The 17,856-nt window shown below is 48.0% G+C and overlaps 1 protein-coding gene across 4 annotated transcripts in view; it reads left to right on the top strand.

The window, feature by feature from the left end:
• TBL1X (transducin beta like 1 X-linked) overlaps positions 1-17,856 on the top strand; it is a 250,968-nt gene that overhangs the window by 89,438 nt on the left and 143,674 nt on the right. For all 4 annotated transcript variants that reach the window (XM_068961982.1, XM_068961980.1, XM_068961984.1 and 1 more), the window contains one exon: positions 6,503-6,576. The gene's annotated coding sequence lies outside the window, so the exon portion shown is untranslated. The remainder of the gene's footprint in view (positions 1-6,502; positions 6,577-17,856) is intronic.

The raw sequence follows: 17,856 nt of genomic DNA, 5'->3' as shown, positions 1-17,856 counted from the left end.
TCAAACTCATGTCCATCAAGTTGGTGATGCAATCCAACCATCTCATCATCTGTCATCCCCTTCTCCTCCTGCCTTCAATCATTCCGAGCATCAGGGTCTTTTCAAATGAGTCAGTTCTTTGCATCAGTTGCCAAAGGATTGGAGTTTCAGCTTCAAACTGAATAAAGGATCAGTCCTTCCAATGAATATTCAGGACTGATTTCCTTCAGGATGGACTGGTTGGATCTCCTTGCAGTCCAAGGGACTCTCAAGAGTCTTCTCCAACACCGCAGTTCAAAAGCATCAATTCTTCTGTGCTCAGCTTTCTTTATAGTCCAACTCTCACATCCATGCATGACTACTGGAAAAACCATAGTCTTGGCTAGAGGGACCTTTGTTGGCAAAGAAGTGTCTCTGCTTTTTAATATGCTGTCTAGGTTGGTCATAACTTTTCTTCCAAGGAGTAAGTGGAATTTACAAAAACAAAATCTTCATCCGTATGTGAGAAAACCAAGTAAGTGATCTCTAAAGTTGATAGGGTATATCACACAGCAGCTTATTTAGAATCATGTGAGTCCATGACAAGGAATATTGCCAACTGTAGAAACGATTCTGTGATTCGAATGTGGTTGCTGTGGAGAGCAGAATTGAGGATAGGGGATGCTGGAAAGTTTGCAGCTGAGATGAGAAGTCTTGTTTCACCTGTAGTGTATGTATTCTGTTACTTTGAAAAGAATAAGCATGATACACAGTATATACCTTCTGCAGAATTATAGAGATGTTAGTATGGGGACTTCCTCAGTGGTTCAGTGGCTAAGACTCCCCCTTCCCAGTGCAGGGAGCCCTGGGTTAAATCTCTCTTCAGGAACTATATCCAACATGCCATAACTAAAGAGCCTGCATGCTATGACTAAGACCCGGCACCACTAAATAAGTTTTTTTTTTTTTTAAATTTTTAGTAAAGTTCAAATGAGAATTTCTCAGCCATGGCAATATTGACATTTGAGCTAGATATTACTAGCTGTTTATGAAGGCAGCTGTTCTATGTGCCGTAGGAGCTTCAGCAGCATCTCTGGCCTCACTCGATGCCAGTAACATTCTTCCTGGAGTCCTGAGGACTGAAAATGTTTCCAGACATGGCCTGGTGTCCAGCGACGGTGGCTGGGGGTGGGGAGGGTAGGGGACACAATTAGCCCCATTGGAGAAAGCACAGATTTAAAGGATTAACCATCTGGTAGGTTCTAGTGACATCGATGAATGTGAGTTTGAGCGAGCCCCGGAACTTGGTGATGGACAGGGAAGCCTGGCGTGCTGCGGTCCATGGGGTCGCCAAGAGTCGGACATGACCGAGCGACTGAACTGATGTGATCTTTCTAGTGAGGTGGCTGAACCTAGAGTGTGTTTTTCAGAGGGAAGTCAGTGAGGAAGAGAAAACCGAATGTCATGTATTAAGGCATGTATGTGGAATTGAGGGCTTCCCTGGTGGCTTAGATGGTAAAGAAAGCCGTCTGCCTGCAATGCAGGAGACCCAGGTTTGATTCCTGGATCAGGAAGATCCCCTGGAGAAGGGAAAGGCTACCCATTCCAGTATTCTGGCCTGGAGAATTCCGCTGGACTGTACAAGTCCATGGGGTCGGCAGAGAGTCAGACACGGCTGAGCGACTTTCACTTGTCACTTTCACCGGTAAAATAACTAGCTCCTGGGAAGCTGCCTGTATAGCACAAGGAAGCCCAGCTCTCTGTTCTGTGATGACCTAGAGGGTTGGGGTGGGGTAAGGGGATGAGAAGGAGGTTCAAGAGGGAAGGGACATACTTGTACATAGGGTTGAATCACATTGTTGTACAGCAGAAAGTAACACAGTGTTGTAAAGCAAGTATCCTTCAATTAAAAGTAAATTTAAAAAAATCTAATATGGACTGAATCATCCGAATATATAAAAAGCACTGGGCGGTATTGATAGTGCAGGAAACGACAGCTTCATCATACAGAACCTGAACTCTGCAAGTAAGTGGCAAATGAAGTGGTTCGAATTCTCTGGCATTGAGACCCCTCCCGCCGGAATGTATCTTAGCTGCTGGGGCTAGGCTGGGTTAATTCCGGGCTCTCTTAAAAAAAAAAGAAGAGGACTCGGGAGGAAACTGCAGCTTCTGTGTCATGCTCTGTGGTTTCGGGAAACATATTTTAGATTTTTTCGCATTTTTTTTTTTCCCCATGATTGTACAACTTGAGTTTCTCCAGGGTGAACATGTTAATCATTATGGCAACTTCAGAGGAGGGGAAAAAATTGCCTTGGATGCATTTCTGTGCTCAGGTGGCTGTGGAACACACATGAATTCCTCTTCACACCCGTCTGCCGCCCACCCCACCCCCCTCCCTACCAAGTCCTCCCAAAGCAATCCCTTTGCAAATCCTCAGCTCCCTGCAAGGTGTTTTCCCTTAGAATTTACCAAGGAAGTCAACGGGAAAATGGTTCCTCCGATTTTCCTTTTTGATGTGGGTGAAACCTCATAAATAATTTAATACCCTCATTTCACAGCTGAGGAGTCTGGTCCAGAGAGAGTTTCTTATAATTAATTAGGAGCAAAGTGAGGCTTGTAAATCTGTTTCTCTCTTTTTTTAAACTTTTTCATTTTCTTTTTTTTAACTGAGTATATGTGCACAGTAGTTTGATGGAAGGAAGACAGAATGGAGCAGGGGAGTGGATTGTGCATGGGGCACCTTTTGCCAGCCCTTTGATAGAGTTATCCCTAGGTCTGCAAGGAGATCCAACCAGTCCACCCTAAAGGAGATCAGTCCTGGGTGTTCATTGGAAGGACTGATGCTGAAGCTGAAACTCCAATATTTTGGCCCCCTGTTGCGAAGAGCTGACTCATTTGAAAAGACCCTGATGTTGGGAAGGGTTGAGGGCAGGAAGAGAAGGGGACGACAGAGGATGAGATGATTGGACGGCATCACCGACTCAATGGACATGAGTTTGGGTAAACTCTGGGAGGTGGTGATGGACAGGGAGGCCTGGCGTACTGCAGTTCATGGGGTCACAAAGAGTCGGACACGATTGAGTAATTGAACTGTAACTGGTAGTTAAACGGTTCTGAGCACTGTCTGCCAAGAGGGTGGGCCCTCCCTTGTAAGCTTAGACAACACGTGGTGGGGGCGTGGGTAAAAAAGAGCAAGACTGGAAGTTCATGAGGTGCCCTTTAACCCCAGTTCCTGGTGGTCCAGATGTGTTCCTTCGAGGGGTAGGGGGATTCGGGATGGTTTGAGAGCAAGTCAGAAAACAGCTTGGCTCTGGTCCTCTGCTGAAGCTCCAATACTTTGGCCACACGATGCGAAGAACTGACTCATCGGAAAAGCCCCTGATGCTGGGAAAGATGGAAGGCGGGAGGAGAAGGGACAACAGAGGATGAGATGCTTGGATGGCCTCACCAGCTCAGTGGACAGGAGCTTGAGCAGGCTCCGGGAGATGGTGATGGGCAGGGAAGCCTGGCGTGTTGCAGTCCATGGGGTCTGCAGAGTCGGACACGACTGAGCGACTGAACTGAACTGGTCCTCTGGTCTCCCGGCTCTGGTCGTTGGGCGGCCCTGGAGCCCGCATGCACCACCGCTGGCAGCTGTTCTTATGCTGGGCGGCCCCAGGACTGAGGTTGGTCTACGCTGATCGGGCGGTGGGGGAGAGGGGTCTCTTTCCTGTGCTGTGTGGGGCTCCCCTTTCTCCCCCACCAACCAGCCCTCCCGTACTCTGCTGTCAGCATCCTCTTTTCCGAGCACCCGCCTGTCAGAACATTTTGGCAAACTTCCATGCCCTCTGCTTGCACCCACCCGTTGACCTCCAGTACCGCTCACGTGTGGCAGCTGCTTTACGTTCCTCTTCACCTGACTTCTTGTGGCAAGGGATGCTGCCACCTCCGTGAAGTCTTCCTGGGTTTCTTCTGTGCAGGGAGCAGATGCAGAGAAGACGGCGTGTGTTCGTCCTTGTCATCCTATCAGCCACGGGCCCCGCTCGAGTCCTCCGTCTTGGCACTGTCTGGGGTTTTCATCCCACATGGCTGTGCTCTTGTTTCTCTGTCTCCCTGGCCAGATCCTTCTCCTCTGGGTTCAGTGGTGGCCTTTACATTTATAGAAATACCGTCGAATCTATTACTTATCAGATTCTTTCCCATGGTAGGTGATGAGAAAGATACTGTAGTTCCCCGTGCTGTGCAATTTAGTTGTGTATTCATTTTATCTATATTCATAGTAGTGTGTATATCTTCATCCCAAATTCCTCGTTTATCCCAGCCCTTCGTCCCCCTTTAGTAAGCATCGGTTTGTTTTCTGTGTCTGAGTCTGTTTCTGTTTTGTAAAGAAGTTCCTTTGTAGCATTTATTTGTCTTTTTTTAAATTGTTTATTAATTTTCTGTGCTGCACAGCTTGTGAGATCTTAGTTTGCCCCCTGACCAGGCATTGATTTGGGGTCCTGGGCAGTAAGAGGTCAGACCACTAACCACTAGATGGCCAGGGTATTACATTTATTTTTGGACTCCACCTGTAAGTGATGTCATATAATATCACTTAACTTCAGTCGTGTCTGACTCTCTGCGACCCCATGGACTGTAGCCTACCAGGCTCCTCTGTCCATGGGATTCTCCAGGCAGGAATACTGGCATGTATGGCCATGCCTTCCTCCAAGGGGATCTTCCCGACCCAGGGACGCAACCCAGGTCTCTTGCGTCTCCTGCAGGCAGATTCTTTACCCCTGGCGCCACTTGGGAGGCCTTAGTGTGATAATCTTGAGATAATCTCACTGGGGTGACCGTGCTGTCCAGGGGACACTGGGCCACGAGGGTCAGCTTGCTTGTCACACCCTGGGTGGTGGATGGCACGATTCCGATGGCGTCGAGTGGATAGGGCCTGAAATACTGTTCAGAGTCCTCTCACACCGAACGCAGCCCCCCATCCCCACCCCAGAGAATGCTTGCGTGCCTGCTGAGTTGCTTCAATTGTGTCTGATTCTTTGCGACCCCATGGGCTGTAGCCCACTGGGCTCCTCTGTCCATGGGATTTCTCCAGGCAAGAATGCTGGAGTGGGTTGCCATGCCCTCCCCCAGGGCATGTTCCCGACCCAGGGATTGATCCTGCATCTCTTAACGTCCAGTGCATTGGCAGGTGGCTTTACCACGAGCGCCACCTGGGAAGCCCACCGCGTAGAGTGACCTGGTCCCGATGCCAGTGCTGCTGAGGAGGAGAAATCCCACCCCAGGTGCGTCCCAGACAGGCCCACAGCTCCAGGGGTCGCGGTTGACGTGAAGTGAGGCGAAGTCACTCACTCATGTCTGACTCTTTGCGATCCCGTGACCCACCAGGCTCCTCCGTCCATGGGGTTTTGCTGGCAACGATACTGGAGTGGGTTGCCATTTCTTTCTCTCAGAGATCTTCCGACCCAGGGATTGAACCCGGGTCTCGTGCATTGTAGACAGATGCTTTACTGTCTGAGCCACCAGGGAAGTCCGTTGGTTACACAGACCTAACTCTGGGAATGTGACCTCTGCCACCGGCTCAGACATGTGCGATCACCTAGTTCAGAATCTCTCAGAGAGTGGGAGAGCCAACAGGGGTTTCAGGAGAAGTTCACACCTTCAAAAGCTTTTGCTCTTTTCCTCCACTCCGACTTCCCAAACATCCCACCTTTTGCTCGAGCTCTGAACCTGGAAAGCATCCTTACTGCTTCTGCCCCTAACCCTAGCACACGTGATGTGAACAGCAGGGTCGCCGAGCGGCGTTTGCTCTTTCCACACGGCTGGACGTGGAGTTCTCAGTGAGAATGTGCCAAGTTGCATCGAATCGCGCGAGAAATAACCTGTGTTTTTCATTTAGTGTGTTTTAGGGTGCTTAGAGAACAGTGAGAGCTGGCGAGATGCTCTAGCTGGCTTAGATGACCGCTCTTTGAATCTCTTACTTCTGGAGCATTGTGGAGTGTGCAGAGATGAGTGAGATGTGTCTCGTGTTTTGGGGTGATTGGAATGTCTAGTGAGGTGATCATAACTAGTTTGAGATTGAGAGTTTTGAACAGATTTCGTATGAACAGGCTCACTGTATGCACAGAGATAAAAGACTGAATTTCACCGACGGTGGTTGTCCACCATCTGACACTGTTAGTGTTTCCGCTTCCTAAGAACCCCCCTGCTTCAGAAATCTGCGTAAGTCTTTGAACGGTTGAGAATATAGTTGAGATGTTCTTGTTGACTTTTTTTGTTTTTGAATGGCTACAAGGGAGATCTGGTAATTTTTATTGAGTTCACCAGGATCTGTTTTCCAGATTCTATTGTAATATTTACTGCATTAAAAAAATTTCTTAAAAAATACTCGGTGTGATAAAATGCAATTTGTTGTTGCTTAGTCACTAACTCGTGTCCAACTCTTTTGAGACCCCATGGGCTGTAACCCACCAGGCTCTTCTGTCTGTGGGGTTTCCCAAGCAAGAATACTGGAGTGGGTTTCGTTGACTTCTTTTTTGCCTGATTTTGGATGTATTTTTGTTGACAGGTAACTGAAGACAGAAAACAGGCCTAAAATTAAACCCTAGAAGGAAGACGAGATTTGCCTACATTTGTCTCTGAGTAAGTAAAATTGTAAAATGCATTTCTTTCTTATTCTATAATGAAGTATCCTGTCAACTGGTCCATGTTTTTAAAAAAAATTTACTATTACTTATTGGCTGTAGGTACCAGAAACAGTAATTTCTCAATATGTCTTGTAATAGTTGATTTGGTAACCAAAACACGCTGTGTATCCGTCTGTGTTGGCACTTCGTAATAAACTCCTGTTTCACAGTGCGTTTGGAAAGTCAGAAATTTTAGGAAAGAGAGATGGAGATGGTTATTTCTTTCATGGTCTCACATTCCCGTGAACGTTTCAGGCACTTATTTTCCCTCGGATGGCTGATTTATGAGAAACAGAGGTGGTTGTGTTTTTTTTTTTTTTTTTTTGATGCTTGTCTTGTATGTGTTTGGAAACGACAGACCTCCACAGCCTAGTTTGTGGTCCAGACAGAACGTAGCATAAACACCTTGTTGGACAGCATCGTGAGGCCACGTGGCCTGTGCTGGGGGCCCCTGGGGAGGCGTTTTCCTTCCGTCTGAGCCCCACGTGGACTGTTGTGAGAGCACAGAGAACCAAGCAGGGTTCCTAGGACGGGGACCTCTGGGGTCTGGAGCCATCATCTTGACAGCTATATTTCACCCAGCTTGCAGCAAGGCCTGGGTCTCACCCAGATCAAGAACTTCCTTTTCAAGACCCCCCCTTTTATGAAAGTCTTCTGTTTCTGGGGTTGACCGTTCTCTCAATCTCTTAACTTCTGGAGCGTTGTGGAGTGTGCGGAGATTAAGTGAGATGTGTCTCGTGTTTTTGGGGAAGGCGTTACAGGTCCTAGAAAGCCGTGGCCTGGATGGGTGTCCCATGGACGGTGCAGACGTCTCCTGCTGTGGGAATTCCCAGGAAGGATCTACTAACCTGCCTTGCAGCCGCTGAGGAAGGCTGGATCTTCGTCTTGAAGGGGAGACTTGGGCTGGCTTTGGTGGTGCTTGGAATCTCAATGCATAGTGAAGATATGCGTTCTAGATGGCGGACGCTATGGGCAAAGGCGTGGAACGAACAATAAGAGAGATGATTTTTTTTTAAAGGGAAAAGCTGGTAAGCCAGCCTGGTGGAATGCAGGGGGGTGATGGGGGTTTTTGTTGTTCAGTCGCTTAGTTGTGTCCGACCCTTTGCAGTTCCGTGGGCTGCAGCATGCCAGGCTTCCCTAAGGAAAAGGCAAGGACCCTGATGTTAACCCCTGCCTGCACAGTGCCCAAAGGAGTCTGATTCTGATTCTCTTAGCATCAGAGCGGCTATCTCCATTTACCTAGACACGCCTGGGGTCACATACCCATCAGTAACAGATGGGCGTGTGTAATTTGAAACAGTATCATAGGTGACCTTTTCAACCAACCACCCCCAGCCCCCTGGGGTGAAGAAATAACAGTAAATCATGGCAAGATACGTACATAACAACTCGTCTGCCAGTGTTAACGACTTGATTGCGTTGTTATTCACCTAGTGGACAATTCACTCTTTCAGAGTGTACGCTTCGGTGATTTTTAGAATATTCACAGAGCTCCGCAACCATCGCCACAGCTGATTCTAAATCATTTCCTCGCTTCCCAAAGAACCCCATGGACCCATGAGAACTCACTCCTTGTTCAGGCCTCCCCCAGTCCCCAGTCCCCACCCGTCGACGGTCAGCACCTCTGGATTTGTTCATTCTGGATGTTTTGTGTGAATGCAATCACGCAGTGTGTGTGCGCTTTCTGGATGGCTGGTTTTCACTCGGTGGAACATTTTCAAGGTTCAACCGTGTTGTTGCATTGGTTCTGATTACCAGACCCCATTCCATTGGATGAATAGCCCATGTTTGGTGTATCTGTTCATCAGTGAGATGCTGTTACTTTCGACGATTTCTATTTTGAAATAACATCAGACTCACAAGACGTGGCAAAAATAGCTTGTGTGTGGGTGCTCAGGTGCTTCAGTTGTGTCCCACTCGTTGTGACTCCATGAAATGTATAGCGCGCCAGGCTCCTCTGTCCATGGGATTCTCCCTGGAGGGAATTGCCCACACCCTCCTCCAGGGGATCTTCCTGACCCAGGGACCGAAACCATAGTCTCTTACATCTCCTGCACTAGCGCCATCCGGGAAACAAAAACAATAGCAAATTGAGGTCTAGAGTACCCTCCCCTGCCTTCCCTGGTCTTTCGAGAAGATACTGTGTTATCAAAAGTAGGAAACTGACATCTGCAGTTTTGCACTGATGCAGCCCTGGTCTGCATTTTAGCAGACCAGGTGTGTGTGTGCGTGCGTGCATGTGGACAGTGTGTGAGCTGTAATCATATGTGGAGCTTTAAGTAACCCCCACCATAATCCAACACAGAAACCGTTCCATTCACACAGGAAAACCCCTGCATGCCCACACTGCATGGCCACCCTCTGTGGCTCCTGGCAGCCACTGACTTCTCTGGCTCTGTAATTTTGTCCTTTCAAGAATGATTTCTCTGCCATTAGGGTGGTATGATCTGCATGTCTGAGCATGTGGATATTTCTCCCTGCAGTCTGTGTTCCAGCTTGTGCTTCATCCAGCGCGGCATTTCGTGTGATGTCATTGTTCAGTGGCTCGGTCATGTCCAACTCTTCGAGATCCCATGGACTCCAGGCCTCCCTGTCCTTCACCATCTCCCAGAGCTTGCTCAAACTCATGTCCATCAAGTCGGTGATGCCATCCAACCATCTCGTCTTCTCTCGTCCCCTTCTCCTCTTGCTTTCAATCTTTCCCAGCATCAGGGTCTTTTCTAAGGAGTCAGTTCTTCGCATCAGGTGGCCAAAGTGTTGGAGGTTCATCTTCAGCGTTAGTCTTTCCAGTGCATATTCAGGACTGATCTCCTTCAGGATGAACTGGTTGCATCTCCTTGCAGTCCAAGGGACTCTCAAGAGCCTTCTCCAACACCACAGTTCGAAAGCATTAGTTCTTCAGCGGTCAACTTTCTTTGTAGTTCAATTTTCACATCCATACACGACTACTAGAAAAACCATAGCCTTGACTAGATGGACCTTTGCTGGCAAAATAATGTCTCTGCTTTTTAATATGCTGTCTAGGTTGGTCACAACTTCGGCTGTACTCTGCATATAAGTTAAATAAGCAGGATGACAATAAACAGCCTTGATGTACTCCTTTCCCAGTTTGGAACTGGTCCGTTGGGGTGAGGTGAGCCTAGTATAAGGGGATGGGTGGCCCGTTCTCACCAACTCTTTTCTGTTCATAAAGTCCTAAAAGAGCTCAAAGGACTGCATTTAGAATTCGCCATGATGCTGAGACAGGTGATTACCTGGAGCCTGGAGACATTCCCGGTAGAATTGTTGATGGTTAGAACCACACACTGTAGCAGGGGCGAAACAGCGTGTTCTGTGAATCTCAGCTGGACAGTCTGCCGTGTTACAGACCCACCCGGGTGCAGGGGTTTTTCGTACTAAGGTATTGCAGGCAGTGGCACGGGTTGGGACGTGGGTGTTGTTCGGCAGGCTTGGGGTGCCATGGGCTAGACGTAGGCTGTTGCTCATTTGTCTTATCAGAAGCCATACAGCATCCATGTGTCCTGGCAACCATAACTAGTTGATTTGAAGACGTGAATTCCGCATGGATAATGGTGTAGTGCAGTTTCATTTTCTGAGGTCTCCCACTGATGAAAAGTTTGTGATGAGGTGCTGTTTGACAGTGTGATTCAGCCCTTGCTTCCAATCTTCGCTTGAGCTTTATTCAGTGTTCTTTTCATCCAAACAACCTTTGCCTTCTTAAATCCCCGGAACACAGAGGTAGGGCCCCACAGACATGCCTCCCTCCAGCTTTTCAGGGAAAAACCCACTTTCTCTTGAGAAACCACTTCTTTGCTCTCGAACCCACAAAAACTCGTGCTGTTGGCAGGGGCATGCCCTCAACTGATGGATCGGGAGTCTAGTGAGTCTCTTCTTCATGGAACTTGATACAAAAGGACATTGTGCTGTGCTAATTCAGTCGTGTCCAGCTCTGTGTGACCCCGTGGACTGTAGCCCATGGGCGCCTCTGTCCATGGGGATTCTCCAGGCAAGCATACTGGAGCAGGTCTATTGCCATTCCCTTCTCCAGGGGGATCTTCCCAACCCAGGGATCGAACCCGTGTTCCTTACGTCTCCTGCATTGGCAGGCTGGTTCTTTACTGCTTAGCACCACCTGGGAAGGTATAAATGGACATTGAGTTCCAATTAATTAAAATTCAAGAATAAGCTCTTGAAAATGGCTGTAGCTTCTGGTTGTAAAATGGCCTGAAGGTGATGGCAGGTTTCTTTCATTTCCGACATCTGTTACTATTTCTGACTCTTACACCAAATCAATTCAGTTCACTTCAGTCGCTCAGTCGTGCCAGACTCTTCGTGACCCCATGAATCGCAGCATGCCAGGCCTCCCTGTCCATCACCGTCTCCTGGAGTTCACTCAGACTCACGTCAATCGAGTCCGTGATGCCATCCAGCCATCTCATCCTCTGTCTTTCCCTTCTCCTCCTGCCCCCAATCCCTTCCAGCATCAGAGTCTTTTCCGGTGAGTCAACTCTTTGCATGAGGTGGCCAAAGTACTGGAGTTTCAGCTTCAGCATCATTCCTTCCAAAGAAATCCCAGGGCTGATCTCCTTCAGAATGGACTGGTTGGCTCTCCTTGCAGTCCAAGGGACTCTCAAGAGTCTTCTCCAACACCACAGTTCAAAGGCATCAGTTCTTCGGCGCTCAGCCTTCTTCACAGTCCAACCCTCACATCCATACATGACCACAGGATCAGAGAGTGTTATTTTTCTTAGTGTTACCTTTTGGTAACATGGGCGGTTCCTGAAGATCTCTTTCTTGAGGACAGGGGTTCTCCACTGGGGGCAGTCTTTTAAACCGGCCCCCGCAACCCTGCCGGGACACTTGGCAAAGTCTAGAGACATGTTTGGTTGTCATATATGATTGATTTGATGGGAAGGAGTGATCCTGGCATCTGAGGATGCTGGCAAACACCTCACCATGGACAGGACAGCCTCTCCCACCTTCTCACACACCAAAGAATTATCTTACCCCAAATGGGCTTCCCTGTTAGCTCAGTTGGTAAAGAATCCACCTGCAATGCAGGAGACCCCGGTTCGATTCCTGGATCAGGAAGTTCCCCTGGAGAAGGGAGAGGCTACCCACTCCAGTATTCTTGGGCTTCCCTGGTGGCTCAGCTGCTAAAGAATCTGCCTGCAATGCTGGAGACCTGCGTTTGGTCTCTGGGTTGGGAAGATCCCCTGGAGAAGGGAAAGGCTACCCACTCCAGGATTCTGGCCTGGAGAATCCCACGGACTGTACAGTCCATGGGGTCGCAAAGAGTCAGACATGACTGAGCAGCTTTCACTTCCACTTTCAAATGTCGGTAGTATGAGCTTGGCTGGTTTAGGATTTGCCCCGAAACTTGGCATATATTGACTGTTGCCCTTCATCTTGTTTCACAGTAGGTTCGCAAGTCTTGGCATTGGCTCTGAAGCTCTGTGGTAAGGAGTAGTACACTTTGCATCCTCCTGTGATGACTCTGGGGCTTCCCAGGTGGCTCAGTGATAAAGAATCTGCCTGCCAAGCAGGAGATGTGGGATTGATTCCTGAGTCAGGAAGATCCCCTAGAGAAGAGCATGGCAACCCACTCCAGTATTCTTGCCTGGAGAATCCCATGGACAAGAGAGGAGCCGGGTGGGATATGGTTCATGGGCTCACAGAGTTGGACTCGACTGAGCATGCTGGCACGCACACATGCATGATGACTCCAATATTCAACATGACTGCTGCTGCTGCTGCTAAGTCGCTTCAATCGTGTCCGACTCCTAGCAACCCCATGGACTGCAGCCTACCAGGCTTCTCCACCCATGGGATTTTCCAGGCAAGAGTACTGGAGTGGGGTGCCATTGCCTTCTCTGACTCAACATGACTATACTTTTACAAATGAATATACTTGGGTTTCTGTTCCTAAATTTTGTTTTTTGTCACAGGAAGAAGTACATTTTTGACAGTGTGATCATATGGATAAATTCATAAGCCTCAGTTGGATTCACTGTGATTTATAGTCTATTAAAAAGTTTGCGTAATTTTCTTAATTCTAAATCTTATTACTTGGAATACTTGTGGGGAGTTCCCTGGTGGTCCAGGTGGTTAGGACTTGGTCCTGTCACTTCCAAGGACACAGGTTTGACCCCTGCTTGGGAAATAGATACCACAACATGTGCCGTGAGGCCACCAGGGGAAAAAAAAATTGCGAAATCCTGCACGTTCGTACTTTTATGAGACAGCCCTGTGCACAATTAGCAAATTTTTAACGGAATCCTAAGATGAAGTTACAGTCCAGAAAGGTATGTCTGAAAGGTCACGCCTTCACTTAATGCCTATTTAAGTCGGATTTACAAAGCATTATGTTTTACAGTGATAAAATATGCGTAACATATAATATACCATGCTAACCATTTTTCCCCAGTGGCTTACAGTTTGATTTCCTGTTTTAACCATTTTTAGATGCATAGTTCTCTACCATCAGGCTTCCCTTGTGGCTCAGCTGGTAAAGCATCCGCCTGCAGTGAGGGAGACCTGGGTTCGATCCCTGGGTTGGGAAGATCCCCTGAAGAAGGGAAAGGCTACGCACTCCAGCGTTCTGACCTGGAGAATTCCATGGACTGTATAGTCCATGGGGTCACAAAGAGTCAGGCACGACTGAGCGACTTTCACTGTCATTAAGTACGTTCCCCTTGTTACACAGCCATCACCACTATCCACGTGTAGAACTTTTTCCATCTTTCCAAGCTACCATTACATATGCATTTCAGGAACTCTCTGTTCCCCTCCCCTAGCCCCTGGCACCCACGGTTCCACTTTATATCAGTATCTCTGCAGTTGAGACTTCTAAGCACCGCACATAAATGGAATCACGTGAGATTTGCCCTTTTGAGCCTGTTTTAGTTGACCCAGTGAAATGTCTTTGCAGTTTAATGATGGGGTAGCTTGTGTGTTCCTTCTTTTGGCTAAACAATGTTCCATCGTGTGTGTGTGTGTGTCTGTGTGTGTGTGTGTGTGTCTGTGTGTGTGTCTGTGTGTGTGTGTGTGTTGGTTTGTTTAGCCCGTGGATGGATACTTGAGTGATCTGCGAAGAAATCTTCTAAAGCTAGGTCCCGTGACTTCCCTGCTGGTCCTGTGGCGAAGACTCCACGCTCCCCAAGGCAGGGGTACGATCCCCAATCGGGGAACTATACTGCATGCTGCAAGGAAGGCCCCACACAGGCCATGAAATAATACATCAGTTTTGACAAAAGAAATTAAGTGTGTGTGTGGGGGGGTCCCTTTATATCTGGCCTGCGGCCACTCTTTAGACCTAGAAAGCGATTCCAGGAGGCGAGTGGAGTCCATGGTATGGTACTCACGCGGGAACACTGCAGAACCTTCTTTACTACTCTTCCTCAAGTGCCTTACGCAGCCTTCTGCTGATTTAGGACCTGTCTTCTGAGATGAGCTTCTATTCGTTCATCCCCCCTTACTCGTTCCAGTTGGCCTCCACGGGAGAGAGCCGGAGAAGAAACGTCTGCATGCGTAGCAGGCGTGTTCAGAACCGGGCCCTGTGCCGGCCGACGTCTCCTGTGCTGTTTTCCAGTGAGATGGCTTCCTCCTGAGCTGTCTTTAAAAATATGCATAGTTGTACTTACTCATTTATTGTTTAACTCTGCTGGGTCTTCCATGGGGCTTCCCTGGTGGCTCAGCTGGTAAGGAATCCTCCTGCACACTGTTTACAATCACCAGGACACGGAAGCAACCTAGATGTCCAGCGGCGGACGAATGGATAAGAAAGCCGTGGTACATATACACAAGGGAATATTAGCCATTAAAAAGAATAGTTCTGAGGAGGTGGATGAAACTGGAGCCTATTATACAGAGCAAAGTAAGTCAGAAAGAAAAACACCAACACTGTACACTAACACTTATATATGGAAATTAGAAAGACAGTAACGATGACCCTGTACGTGAGACAGCAGAAGAGACAGAGATGTAAAGAACAGACTGTTGGACTCTGTGGGAGAAGGCGAGGGTGGGATGATCTGAGAGAATAGCATGGAAACATGTATGTTAATTATCATATGTGAAACAGATCGCCAGTCCAGGTTCGTTGCATGAGACAGGGTGCTCAGGGCTGGCGCAGTGGGATGAGCCTGAGGGATGGGGTGGGGAAGGGGGTGCGGGGAGGGTCAGGATGCGGAACACATGTACACCCGTGGCGGATTCATCTCAATGTATGGCAAAAGCCACCACAGTATTGTAAAGTAAGTAGCCTCCGATTAAGATAAAGAAAAAAGAAATAGAAAAAGGTGATAATACCAAAACACAAAAAAGGAATCCGCCTGCAGTGTGGGGGCCCTGGGTTCGATCTTGGGTTGGGAAGGTCCTCGTGGGGGCAGGGCGGCTCACTCCAGTGCCGCTGCTGTCTGGGCGTGCTTTCGAGCTGCAGAGGTCGGGGCCTCCTCTCTGTAAAGCTGCAGTGCACGGGCCTGTCACTGCGGTGGCTTCCGTTGGTGCGAGCTCAGTCAGTCCCTAGAGTGTTGGGTCTTCAGTAGTTTTGGAGCACTGGCTCTCAGCGGCACGGGCTTCAGAAGTTGGGGCGCACAGTCTTAGATGGTCCGCGGCGTGTGGGGTCTTCCCAGGGCCAGGGGTCAAACCCATGTCTCCGGCATTGGCAGGCGGATTCTTCACCATTGAGCCACCAGGGAAACCACCTCCTTGGCAGTTGACCACAGCCCCAAAGAGGGATGAGTGAATGTCCCCCATCTGCCTGCCCCCTGACTCTGCCTTCCTGTTAACCACCTCCTTTGTCTTCTCTGCGAAACTGTCAGCTCTGGCGCTGTGTGTATACACTTTTGAGACACTTTGCAATCAATGTGATGAAGTGTTTATGTGAAAGGGTTCTTGACGATTCCTAAATGGGTCTATAACTCAAGCATCATCTACCAAAAAAAAAAAAAAAAAAATCAGTGCTCTCTATTGGGATCTGATTTTGTCCTGACACGGTTATTGCAATACTAAAATCCTCAAGCAGTTGCTATTTGCTGACGGGGTACACAGCAATGTCCTTCAGCTCGGATGAGGTTAGAACTTCACACAGAGCGGTTGCAATGAATTTCTTTTGACACTTGGTTGCCGAGTAGGAACCCAGAATGGATGTTGAGGTTGTCTGCTCGTCTGTCACAGGTAAGGAGGGCATTTGAGTGTTGCATGCCAGGATTGGAGCAGGATACGGGTTTGCCAGGGGTGCCACACAGATATTTGATCTGAGTTTTGGTTTGGGGTGGAAATTGTAGGGTACAGACTTGGAGTCTTGACAGAAGTGCACTGGAATAGTTGAAAATCTGTTAAACAATTTATATTCTTTCTGGCAAGTTACCTTGCTCAGTGAGGTGCTCTGGTAGGATCTTTGGGTCTTTTAAAATACACAGCTATCTTTTACTTTTATTTTTTTCAAAGTAAATAAGGCCCTGCGGTCGACTTTTTATTTTTGTAAACCTGAAGTAAAGCTTCATCGGTAAGGCAGGTAAGGCAGATCCTCACTGCTGTGGAATTTTCTGGTTTACGTGACTGATTAATTTGAAGCATGATTCACAGTTTAACATAGTTTCTGTGTTAAATTAATGACATTATTGGGTTCGCATTTTGTCTTTATTTTAGTGTTGCTGATTAATTTTAAGTGTGATTCACATTTTGGCCTACACTTTCTTTGTTAAATTAATTCCGTTATTGGGTACTTTATTCTTTGGTTTACAGACCTTCTAATTGGAGGCATTGCATTTCAGAGTGATAAAGGGCTGGGTATTTCCTGACCTTTAAAATTTTTTCCATCCACTTTAAAGACATTTTTCTGTGTGGCCACATAGTATCTGGTTTACAAAATATCAGTTCAGTTCAGTCGCTCAGTCATGTCTGACTCTCTGTGACCCCATGGACTGTAGCACGCCAGGCCTCCCTGTCCATCACCAACTCCCAGAGCTTGCTCAAACTTGCGTCCATCGAGTTGGTGATGCCATCCAACCATCTCATTCTCTGTTGTTCCCTTCTCCTGCCTTCAATCTTTCCCAGCATCAGGGTCTTTTCCATTGAGTCAGTTCTTTGCATCAGGTGGCCAAAGTATTGGAGTTTCAGCTTCAGCATCTGTCTTTCCAATGAATATTCAGGACTGATTTCCTTTAAGATTGACTGGTTGGATCTTCTTGCAGTCCACGGGACTCTCAAGAGTCTTCTCCAACACCACAGTTCAAGAGCATCAATTCTTTGGTGCTCAGCTTTATGGTCCAACTGTGACATCCATACATGACTGTTGGAAAAACCATAGTTTAGACTAGATGGACCTTTGTCAGCAAGGTAATAACTCTGCTTTTCAATACGCTGTCTAGGATGGTCATAGCTTTTTTTTCAAGGAGCAAGCGTCTTTTCAATTTCATGGCTGCAGTCACCATCTGCAGTGATTTTGGAGCCCAAGAAAATAAAGTCGGCCACTGTTTCCATTGCTTCCCCATCTATTTGCCATGAAGCGGTAGGACTGGACGCTATGATCTTTGTTTTTTGAATGTTGAGTTTTAAGCCAAAATATACATTCCTCTAAAACACAGAAGTTAAGCTGCAGATATGTTTTCAACCGAGTCTTTTCACAGTGTTTACTTACATTGAATACTGCCACTTTGCGTTCTGGAGCTGTTTGTCTTTGCCTAGCCTAGGATATAGGTAGAATATTAATTTCGTGTGAAACTCAAGATAAGCCGGGAGCAGATGGATTTGTGGCTCTCGAAACCTGTGAACTCTGCCGCGACGGAGAGTTCTTGAATACAAATCAAGGAATTCTGGACTGTGGCTAGCTGGGGCTGGCGTGACCTGATTTGCCACAAAATACATCATCCTGCCGGAGATTCATTTCCTGCGATGTGCTTCCTCGGCTTTGGTCCCGACTCTCTGATGCTGCTGCGCTGGACTCCCTTTGAGAGAATGAGATAGCTCCTTCACGTAGGAGCCCCGGGCGTGGGGATCAGGCTTGCTCCATAACCCCTGGGGGGCATTCCGGGTCCCAGGGGCTGCAGCGTGGGGATCAGGCTTGCTCCATAACCCCTGGGGGGCATTCCGGGTCCCAGGGGCTGCAGGAAGTTGTCAGGTGTGTTCACTCACTGGAGGTTGAGGAGTGTCTGCACCCCAGGCTCTTTATAGCCACGTAGGGTGCAGAAGGGACTTCCCAGGTGGGTCAGTGGTAGAGAAACCGCCTGCCAAT

Source organism: Capricornis sumatraensis, chromosome X (genome assembly GCF_032405125.1).
Source record: "Capricornis sumatraensis isolate serow.1 chromosome X, serow.2, whole genome shotgun sequence".
In the NCBI taxonomy this organism is placed as follows: Eukaryota; Metazoa; Chordata; class Mammalia; order Artiodactyla; family Bovidae; genus Capricornis; species Capricornis sumatraensis.
Note: the sequence above shows the minus strand (reverse complement) of the source record. Positions and strands in the feature narration are given on the sequence as shown.